The sequence below is a fragment of the Melozone crissalis genome, unplaced genomic scaffold (assembly GCF_028551555.1).
Source record: "Melozone crissalis strain CALT ecotype California unplaced genomic scaffold, PUWL_Pcris_2 ptg000046l_1, whole genome shotgun sequence".
Taxonomy (NCBI): Eukaryota; Metazoa; Chordata; class Aves; order Passeriformes; family Passerellidae; genus Melozone; species Melozone crissalis.
Window position 1 is genome coordinate 7,611,524 of NW_026535824.1, and position 10,169 is coordinate 7,621,692.

The following is a 10,169-nucleotide window of genomic DNA, read 5'->3' on the forward strand; positions in this document are numbered from 1 at the left end:
TCACAGCACACATTTTGATGTCACATCTTGCTCTATGATGTCATACAGCCATGCCTTGATGTCACAACCTGCTCTGTGATGTCACACAGTCCCCTCTATAATGCTGTATCTGCTCAGTGACCTCACTCAACAAACTCTGTGATGTCACCACCCAACCTGTGGCCTCACACAGACCACTATATGCTGTCACACAGCCCCTTGCTGACATCACAGCTGCTCTGTGCCTCCATGACACAGCCACAGAGGTGCTGCTGTGACACAGCCCCCTGGGCCATCCCACAGCCCCTGCCAGTGCTGAGCCCCTGCGAGTTCTGTCTGTGCCCTGCTGGTGTCCCTGAGGGGCCCTGGCAGTGCCCCAGCCCTGCTGGGCTGTGCACAGGAGCTGCTCCTCGCCAGAGCTGTCTCTCTGCAGCGCTGCCATTGCCAGGACCTGCCTCTGGGCCAGGAGCCCGGCCCAGCTCAGCAGCACAGACACAGCACAGGGACTTTAATGAGCCTCTGGGGCTTTGGTGCTCTTTGCATCAGACCCAGTCCCTCACCTCTGAGTGTGCTTAAAGAACTTCTCAGGGACTCAAAAAGAGGGTGAAACACTGAAATTGCTCATACTTTAAATACATCTTTCTGAGGGACAGGACTGAGAAAATGTCCCCAGGTTCCATGTAGAGGAGAACACTGGTGGCAGTCATGACAGGTGGGGACAAGCAAGGGAAAGGTGTCTCTGGTGCTGAGCAAAACTGCGCCTCTCTCCCTGCAGGTTGTCGGCATCCCCTGGCTGCCCCACCTGGCTGGGCCCTTCCTTTGCTGACAGCTCTGCCTCTGCCTGCCCACACAAAGCCTTGGGCTGCTCCAGGCTCCTGCTGGGGGACGTGCTGCACCACAGCCCTGCCCCTCCAGGGAAATTCCTTTCTCCTGGTGTTTAGTCTGGACCGTTCTAACTGCACTTGGTGCTATTATGTCTTCTTCAGGATCATTCCTACTATGAAGAAAAGCTCCAGTAACTCTAAAACCACCCTTCCATCCCTCCATGGCTACTCCTGTTCTGTCCTCAGTCTCCACACCACTGACCCCAGAGCCATCAGCCTCTACCTTCTGGTTTTGCGATGAGGCCTCCAAATCCCATCTTGGGAGACTTTTGTATCTTCTCCAAGGTCTGTGAAAATGGAAAAATAGTGGTCAAAGGTATTTTCTCCCAAATGTTTCCTTGACAGAACAAGGGTCAATATCTCTAAACTAAACAAGGGTGGATTTACATTTGTTAGAAGGAGGAAATATTTTACAGCTATGAGAGTGGCACAAAGCTGTAGCTCTTTTTCCAGATAAGTGGATTCCCCATCACAGGAATTGTCCAATATCAGGACAATTTGTGCAGCCTGACCCAGTGAAACCGTCTCATCCCTAAGGACGGAATTCCTAAGGACGGAGTTCTCTGTGTTCTCTGATGTGCTGGGTGCCCTCACAATGCTTCTGGCCAGAATGTCTGCTGAGGGCAGCCAGGCTGCTGCAGGGGCAGTGACCTCACAGCCATCACCATGGCAGCCCTGTCCCCTGGGCCTGACGCTGCCCTTTCCTCTGCCCCTGCCTTGGCTCTGCTGGCATGAAGAGTTTTGTCATTAATATCTTGTCCCCGAGGTGCTGGGGCCAATGGCTTCCCAGTCAGGCTCCTGGAGCAGAAGTGGCTTTTCAGGGCCCAGCCAGGAATGAGCCCTGAGGCAGCAGCTCTGCAGTGGTGGCCACCAGGCCGGGCTGCCAAGGGAGGCTTCTGGCCATGGCCTGCAAGCAGCTGCTGCTGCCAAGGTGCCTTTGGTGCCTCAAGCTCTCCCTGGCACAGCTCCCAGCACGGCACTCTGCCCTTGTGCCCGAGGCCTTCCCTGTGCTGGGGCTGGCCTGGGGCTTTTCCTGCAGTGGGACCTGCCCTGCTCATGGCACAGGAAAGGCAGTTCCTGCTGGAGCAGGAGGCTCTGCCTGCAATGGCCTCCAACAACTCCAGTGAGGTCCTGCTGACTTCAAAATTGCTGCCTAGAGCACTATATTGTAATAATTGTTATAGCTCCTGAACTGTGGAGTAAATAACTGTGCTAGTGATCTTTCCGTGTGATCATGATCAGAATAAGCCAGAGACATATTTATATAAATGTATCTGGTATTCTGTCATTAATCCTGCAGGACAAATTGTGTTAAAGTTGAATTCCACCTGTTCAATCTTTTACACCTTTGACAAAGTCTGGGGCTGAGATTGGATCCAGCCGCTCCCAGCCGCTCCCAGTCTCCTCTCTTAGAAGGAATTTTAGAAGTCGAGGGGCCCTGCAGAGGTTTCAGGATCCATGGTGGCTGTTGAGTGTCGTTTCTCCACCTCATGTCTCAGCAGGTGTTTCTCCAATAAAGAAAAAAAAGCTTTTGCCTGAAGCTCCCACTGTGCCCATGACAGGAACCCCTGGGAGTGTCTGGGGCATCCCAGGTCTTTGGCAGCCTGGGGGCTCCTGGGATGTCACTGTGGAGCCCCCGTGAGTGCCTGTGACAGATCGGTGCCTTTGCAGCCCAAGGTCCCCTGGGATGTCACCATGGAATGGCTGTGACAGCTCCTGACCACACGGCTCTTTACCATCCCCAGAAAGCCCTGGGAGGTCTCCATGGAGCCCCTGTCTGTGCCTGTGACATTCCAGCTCTGAAACAGCCTGGAGACTCCTGGAAAGTCCCCATGGAACCCCTCTGAGGGCCTCTGACAAATCTGATCCTGTCGTGGTTTGACCGGAAATGGGACATCTGGGATATGTTGTTTTGCTGTGGTTACCAATGGGTGGTCGGAATTTAAGATGAGCGCCTGGTTTGACCAGTGCGGCATTTGGATCCGCCTCTTGAGACTACGAACCCAAGGGGTTAAAAGCAGGGCTCTTGTCCTTCAGAGCCCTCTTGGGATTTCCAGCGTGAAGAAGTCTCTCCCCCGGCCCAGTTGCTGGCTGGGCTGGGGGAGGGGAAAGCCACGTGGGCCATCTACGGTAGGCCCGGGTTCGGAGGAAGGGTGGCGGACCCTTGAGCGACCTGTTTATTCCCCCTTCCCCCCCCCCCTTTGGAGATGGAGAGAATGCAGCCCGTGCTACCTTGAAACTTGATATCATGTGCCGGCAGGCAGCACGGCTGGGAGGAGAAAGGGGGGGGCAGCGGGCAGTCCGGCCGCCTGGGAGAGCTTTTAACCCTTGTGGAGAATGAAGGCTTCGCAGAATATTGCCTTTCCTGGGAAAGGGATAGGAGTGGAAGATGAAGGAAGAAACCAGGCCAGTAAGGGGGGTCTGGCAAAGGGAGAAGAGAGATGATGTAGGAATGGAGGAAGATGGAGTGGCAGTTTTTGCTGGACTCTTTTTTGTTGTATTTCCATGGACTGTTTCCTGGTGAGGCAGAGGCTGTATTGCAGGGGGAAGCGGAGGCTCGGCGTCAAGAGAGTTTGGTTTTGAGACCCCTCGGCCCCAGGGGGTATAGAAGACATGGGAGGGACAAAGGTCCCAGGGATGTGACTGTGCTCTGCTTGGAACGAGACGAGGCATTCTTAAAAGGCCCTGAAGGCAGACCCCTGCTCCATCCGACGCCTGGTGGTGAGAGCACCTTGGCATGGAAAGGAGATGTCACGAGATAGCAAGACTCCGGGCGGATTGCTGATTGTGACAAGAAGTCCGTGGCACAAGGAAGGACTCCGTCTATCCCTTATGAGCTGAAGATTTGATTTTTTTTCTAAAGGGTTGTGCCAGACCAAGTGTGGATAATTTTTGGAAATGTAAATGTGCTTGGGAATTTGGTGGGAGGAGGATAAGGAAGTGTTTCTGTGTAGTTTTCATTCTCCTTGTGTTTTTTTTTCTTTGTGTGTGTAGTTTAGTAATTGTGTGTGTAGTTTAGTTAATAAACTTCTCTTTATGTTTAAGTTGGAGCCTGCTTTGCTTATTTCCTGGCCACATCTCACAGCAGATATCAGGTAAAAGGTATATTTATGGGGGCTCTGGCTTTGCCAGGCCTAAACCGTGACAGATCCTTAGCAGGCAACCATCACTGGGACCCTATTGCTATGGTCAGTTTCAATGGCAGCCATCACCAGCCCACTATTGTTATGCTCTGTCCCTCGGCAGCTCCATGGAGACCCCATGCCAGGGGTGGTTGCCATGGACACCAGCTGAGACCTGCAGCCAGAGCTGTTGCCATGGCAACCATTGGCAGCCCCATCCCCAGGCTCATGGGATCCCAGAACCACAGAATTGGCAGAGCTGGGAGGGACCCATACGGATCCTCCAGTCAAAATGCTGGCCCTGCACAGGACACACCAACAATGCCAGCCTGGGCCTGGCAGCGCTGTCCAAACACTGCTGCAGCTCAGAGAGCCCTGGAGCTGGGACCCTTCCCTGGGGAGCCTGGGCAGGGCCCCAGCAGCCTCTGGGCAAAAACCTTTTCCTGACATCCAACCTGAGCCTGCCCCGACTCAGCTGCAGCCGTTCCCTCCACTCCTGTCCCTGGGCACCAGAGGGAAGAGGTTCCCACAGCCCCAGCCAGGGACCCGCTCCCAAGGCTGCTGCCATGGCCACAAGGGCTGGGACCAGCTGGGATGCTTGGTTTCCACGGGCCGGGGTTCAGGAATGGGATTCCCCAATTTCCTGCTCCTGCTAAAACCACGCTGCCCTCGCTGCCCTCCCACCTCCCATGGAAAGCACAAAAGGCAAAGATCCTGGGCTGGGATAAGAACAATTTATTGGGAACAGCAACGAGATAAGGAACAAATGGAACAGAAAAACTATTGATCACAGAAGGGATAAATAAAACTGTTTACAGGGAAAACTAAAACACAACTCACTGGCTCTTCCCAGCAAGATATTTCCCCCACCTGGAAAGGACACTCTTCTTCTCAGGGAGAGAGAGAGTCCCTTTCCTGCCCCTGGCAATAACCTGAGGTGAGAATGAATGTAATGACAGGACCATGGAAAGACCCTCATGTTCTTCAGTTCTACACCATGTCATTGACAGGGGAAGGTATTGGGGCAGTTGTCTTCCCAGCATGGATCATAGGGAACATGGATCACCCGCGCTCTTCCCAACGTTAGACCTCCATTGGGGATGAAGCTGGAGCAGTTCACAAAGCTCCTCCTGCAGCTGGGGCACTCGCAGGGCTTCCCTTAGTGGCACCTCCATTGGTGTTTTGTCATGTTAGACCTATGGGTGAAGCTCTTCCCACACTGGGGACACTCATAGGGCCTCTCCCCAGTGTGGATGTGTTGGTGGGTGATGAGGTGGGAGTTTTGCTTGAAGCCCTTCCCGCACTCAGGGCAGCGGAAGGGCCTCTCATCCGTGTGAATCCGCTCATGCAGGAGGAGATTGGAGCTGCTCTGAAACCTCTTCCCACAGGTTGGGCACTTGTAGGGCCTCTCCCCAGTGTGGGTGCGCTGGTGCCTGATGAGGTTGGAGTTGTTCTTGAAGCCCTTCCCGCACTCAGGGCAGCGGAAGGGCCTCTCATCCGTGTGAATCCGCTCATGCAGGAGGAGATTGGAGCTGCTCTGAAACCTCTTCCCACAGGTTGGGCACTTGTAGGGCCTCTCCCCAGTGTGGGTGCGCTGGTGCCTGATGAGGTTGGAGTTGTTCTTGAAGCACTTCCCGCACTCAGGGCAGCGGAAGGGCCTCTCCTCTGTGTGAATCTGCTGGTGCTGGAGGAGACTGGAGCTGGTCTGAAACCTCTTCTGACACTGGGGACACTCGTAGGGCCTCTCCCCAGTGTGGATGCATTGGTGCCTGATGAGTTCTGACCTGTAGCTGAAGCCCTTCCCACACTCCCCACACTCGCAGGGCCATTTCCCGGTGTGGATGCGTTGGTGACTGATCAGGGTGCTCCTCTGCCTGAAGCTCTTCCCACACTCCAAGCACTTGTAGCCCTTCTCTCCATCATTAAGCTGCTCATGGACCACCAGCTCTGAGCCCTGGCTGAAGCTCTGTCCACCTTCCTGGCTCAGGGAGGGTCTTTCCTCCTCAGAGCACCCCAGACTGGGTTTGCAGCCCCTCTTCCTATGGAATCTCTGGGGAGTTTCCTCCCCGTTGGATTCCTGTGCCCTGGAGTCACTCATCACGGCCTCTTCCTGCACGTTCTGCTGTGGGGATTTGTCCTCCCTGGTCCCAATCCTCATCTTCCTCTCTGGGGACGGAAAGACAAGGAGAGGATGGGATTTGCCTCTGTGCCAGAGGGAAGGGGAAGGAGATTCCCCCAGTGCATCTCCAGTAGGATGGTGTTGGCAGCAGGGTTGTCCTGCAGCCAGGGGCCATGCTGGGCTGGGAGATGGGGCAGGAGAGAGGGGGAAAGGGGCACTGATTTCCTTCTCACCTGCCTGGGTGTCCTGGGGATCCTTCTTGTTCCTCACAGCCTCCTTTTCCATCTGGCAAAGGTTTGGGGATGGGAAATTCTGTTTTGGGAGGAAAACAAGGAATGAGTGCATTGAGTTTTGCACTGGGTTTAAGGCAAACCTGGGAAGGGTCTAAACCAGAATTACAATTTAAAAGAAAATGAAGATCAAGGCAATGATACAGAAACACTGTCTTAAACTGACAGAGTCAGGATATAACCTGACACCCTGTATGTAAGGGTGGTGGCAGCAGTCCCATTAAATGGTGGCTGCAGCCCTGTTGGAGAGGTGAACGTGATTCTGTCAAAGCAGTGATGCTGTAGAAGGGTCTGGCCTTCCTCTGGAGGTCCAGTGGTGGTTCTGGAGCTCTTGTCCTCTGGGAATCCAGTAGGCAAGCTGCTCCTGGTTGTAGCAAGGCTCAGCTTATATCCAGGCAGGAATGCTTGGATCCTCCCCCTGGGCGGAGCATCCCACAAAGGGATAATGGAATTTTATCAGTCCTGCAGTGACACTCAATGGCCCATTAGCCCAAGATATCTCCCCTGGAGGGCGTTGTCAGGGCTGAGTCATGGAAGAGATAAAGAATACTGCCCCACCTGTTTCTAACAGTGGAGATGGTGATTGAAAACATGCATTTGGTTACATCTTGCATTGCAACCTGAAACAGTGGGGTAATCCCTGCTCAGGGGGGTGAACACCACCCCCCTTACCCAAACTGGCTCAGGTGTAAAACCCCCACACACAGGGGACAATATCACACTTGCCCTGCTCCAGGGGAGGTCTCTGTCCCTTGTCTCTCATCTTTTCTCTTTCTTTCCATCTCTCTACCTCACATTTACTGTTCAATAAAAACCATTTTGGATTTGGTGTCGTTAGCACCTTAATTGGGGCAGAGGAATCTCTCTAACAATTTGCATAACCAGACTGTGACATTATTTTTGCACAGTGTGTTTAGGCGCTGTTCTCTGAACCCAAGAGCCTTTGACAACAGCATGGCTCCCTCCACTGACGAGGTTGTGGTTCTCTCTGGAAGAACTCTTGGAAACTTGGACACAGTCTCTCCTTCCTCCTGCGGAGCTTATGGAGCTTATAAAAGTTTTTTTTCTTTATGGGAGAAATGATGAGGAAAATGGCTTTTATGGCTGGCCAGTGTAAAGAAAATAATTTGCTGCCTTTCCTTATAAAGTTGTTAAAATCACTGGAGGAAACGGAGCAAATCTTACCAGTGAGACTGACAAGGTTCATTCACCCCATGGTGAGGAATGCAAGGCAGCTAAAAGTCCCAGAAGAAGCCCAGCTCAAGTAGATAAATTTCCGAATAAGTCCTGAATTCCCAGGCTTGGGGGCTTTACCAAATGTGACAATCATTTTTCTCTTTATCCCTGTCACCTTTGTTACTGCTACACACAGCTTTCCATTCCTTTTAATAATCTGTATTGGGCCAAATTTCCACTTTCCTTTTATTGAAACCTGCCAGCAGCTTAGCTGGAGCTGTGCAGGAAGCAATGAATATTGGAATTGCCACTTCACTGCTTGGATTGTCAGTTTATTCATGTTTGGGATTTGTTTGCACTTTCATCACAAGTTACTTGTGGGAAGACTATATATTCTTCACAGTGATTTTGCAGAGTCAAATTTGATCTCTGCCAAGTTTATTTTGTCCAGTGCCCAGAGGATGCTCAAGGGGTCTCTGTGCCTCTCGCACTGGGGGATGCTTGGGAGGGGTTTGGCGGGGGGGGGGGGTTTCCTCTCCCTGTCAGCCCAGACTCTTCCCCAGGGGGTTTCCCTGTCCCTGTCACCCCAGGCCATTCCCCAGGGGGTCTCCATAATTTTCACCCAGGAAATGCCTGGGGGGTCTCCCTCCCTCTCACCCCTCTGCCAGGGGGTGCTCGGGGCAGTCTCTGTCTCTCTCAGCCCAGGGGATGCTCAGGGGTCTCTGTCCCTATCAGCCCAGGGGATGCTCGGGGGTTCTCCATCCCTCTGGCCTCAGGCAATGCCTGTGCAGGGCTGGGGACCAGGGGCTCTGTGTCCCTCTCACCGCTGAGGGTGCTCGGGGCTGGGGGGCTCTCCAACCTTCTCACACCTGGGGAGGCTGAGGGGGTCTCTGTCCCTCTCAGCCCTGCTGTGACCCCACCCAAACATCATCGGGGTCAGAGGGACAGAGACACCCGCAAACCCCCAGAAGGGCTGAACCTGGGATTTGGTTTGGGGCTGAGGATTTTGGAAGGGGCTGGAATTGGGGCTGGGCTTGGAGTTGGGGCTGAGATTGGATTAGAGCTTAGATGGGGGTTAAAGCTAGACATGTGATTAACTTTAGGGCTGGGGTAGGGATTGGGTCTGGGGATAGATGAGTTTGGGACTGGGATGAGAATAAATACAAAACTGTGAGTGTGTCTAAACATGGAGTGAGACTGAGACCAGGATCAGGGTCAGGTTTGGGATTGAGCTCACCCAGAGCGGGACAGGGGGGATGTCACAGTGGGAAGGTTTGGGGAAAATCCTGGTTTGGGGAAAAACAAGGTGTGAATGCCTTGGGCTGCGGACTCCTCCAACCCATGTCCATTTCTAGAAGTCACCTGATGTCCAAAAATCAAGAGTGAATTAAAAAAAGCCACCAGGAGTTTCCCATTTCCAGTCTCATCCCTCTTGGGTTATGCTTGCTCCCCCATCTCAGGGCTTCTGGGGATTCCATGGGTCCTGGGGATCCCCCCTCTCCAGGGTCCTGCTTTTGGATTCTGGAAGGTTCTGGGGTCCCAAGGTCCCCCTCTCCAGCCTCCCCTCAGTCCAGCCACTTGGGGTTCCCCTTTCTTTCCACCACCCTGTCCTAGTTTAAGGCAAAATCGGTTGAAACCCTCCAAAAGGAGTTTCCTCTAGAATGCCGATTCAGCAGCCCCACCCTCAGCCAGTCCGGGAAAATATTTCCGGGGAGAAAAGTGGAAAAAAACTTTATTCTACAGGCAAAGCATTCACCAACACAAAAAATTGAACAATATTAAGCAAGGAAAACTCCTGCTGCTCCAAAATAGATGACAGACTCTGAAAGTCCCTCCTTGAGTTGTAGCTCTGTGCACTCAGTGTCTTATCAGTGCCTTATCAGTCTCTTATCAGTCTATTACCAGCCTCTTATCAGTCCATCCAGCGCTGGAAATGCCTCAGCCCAGGCCCGTCCCAGTGGGCTTCACGGAGGAGCTGCCGGTGGTGTTCTGGGTGTTCAATCCAGAGCAGATTTAAACAGCTCCAAAGAAAAAGAAAAACCACAGTCCAGGGAACTTCTCTGCCTCAGCGAGCTAAAAACTAACTAAAAGCAAAGGAGAGCTCTGTCCTGCTCTCTGTCCATCCAGCAGCTGGAATGTAGAGGAGTGAGTACAGTTTCTGAAAACAAACTGCGGCTTCTTCCTCCTCCCCTTCGCTCTCAGAACCAGCCTTAAAGGTGCAGAACTCATTTCTGGGCTAAACAGACCGATGGGGGTACGAGCATCATGAAGTCACCCCAGGACACGCCCCTGTCAGGGTCAGGGGGTCCCGTCCCCGCCTCATCTCCGGGCTGCCGGGCGTCCCCCAGCTCCGGTATCGCCCCTTCCCCTCTCTCCGCCCCGGGGGTCCCCCGTTCCTCAGCCCCGCCTCGCACGGGGATCCCCAAAACAAATGTCCCGCCCCGTCGGTACCGGGCCATCCCCACGTGGACCCCCCGGGACCCTCCGGAGGGGCGATCGCGGCTCCTCTCCCCCCGAAAAAGCTCCTCTTGGGGAGCTCGGAGATACCCGGGGCTCGAGTCCGGGATCTGCCGGCTCCGAACACTCTCCAAAAAATCCT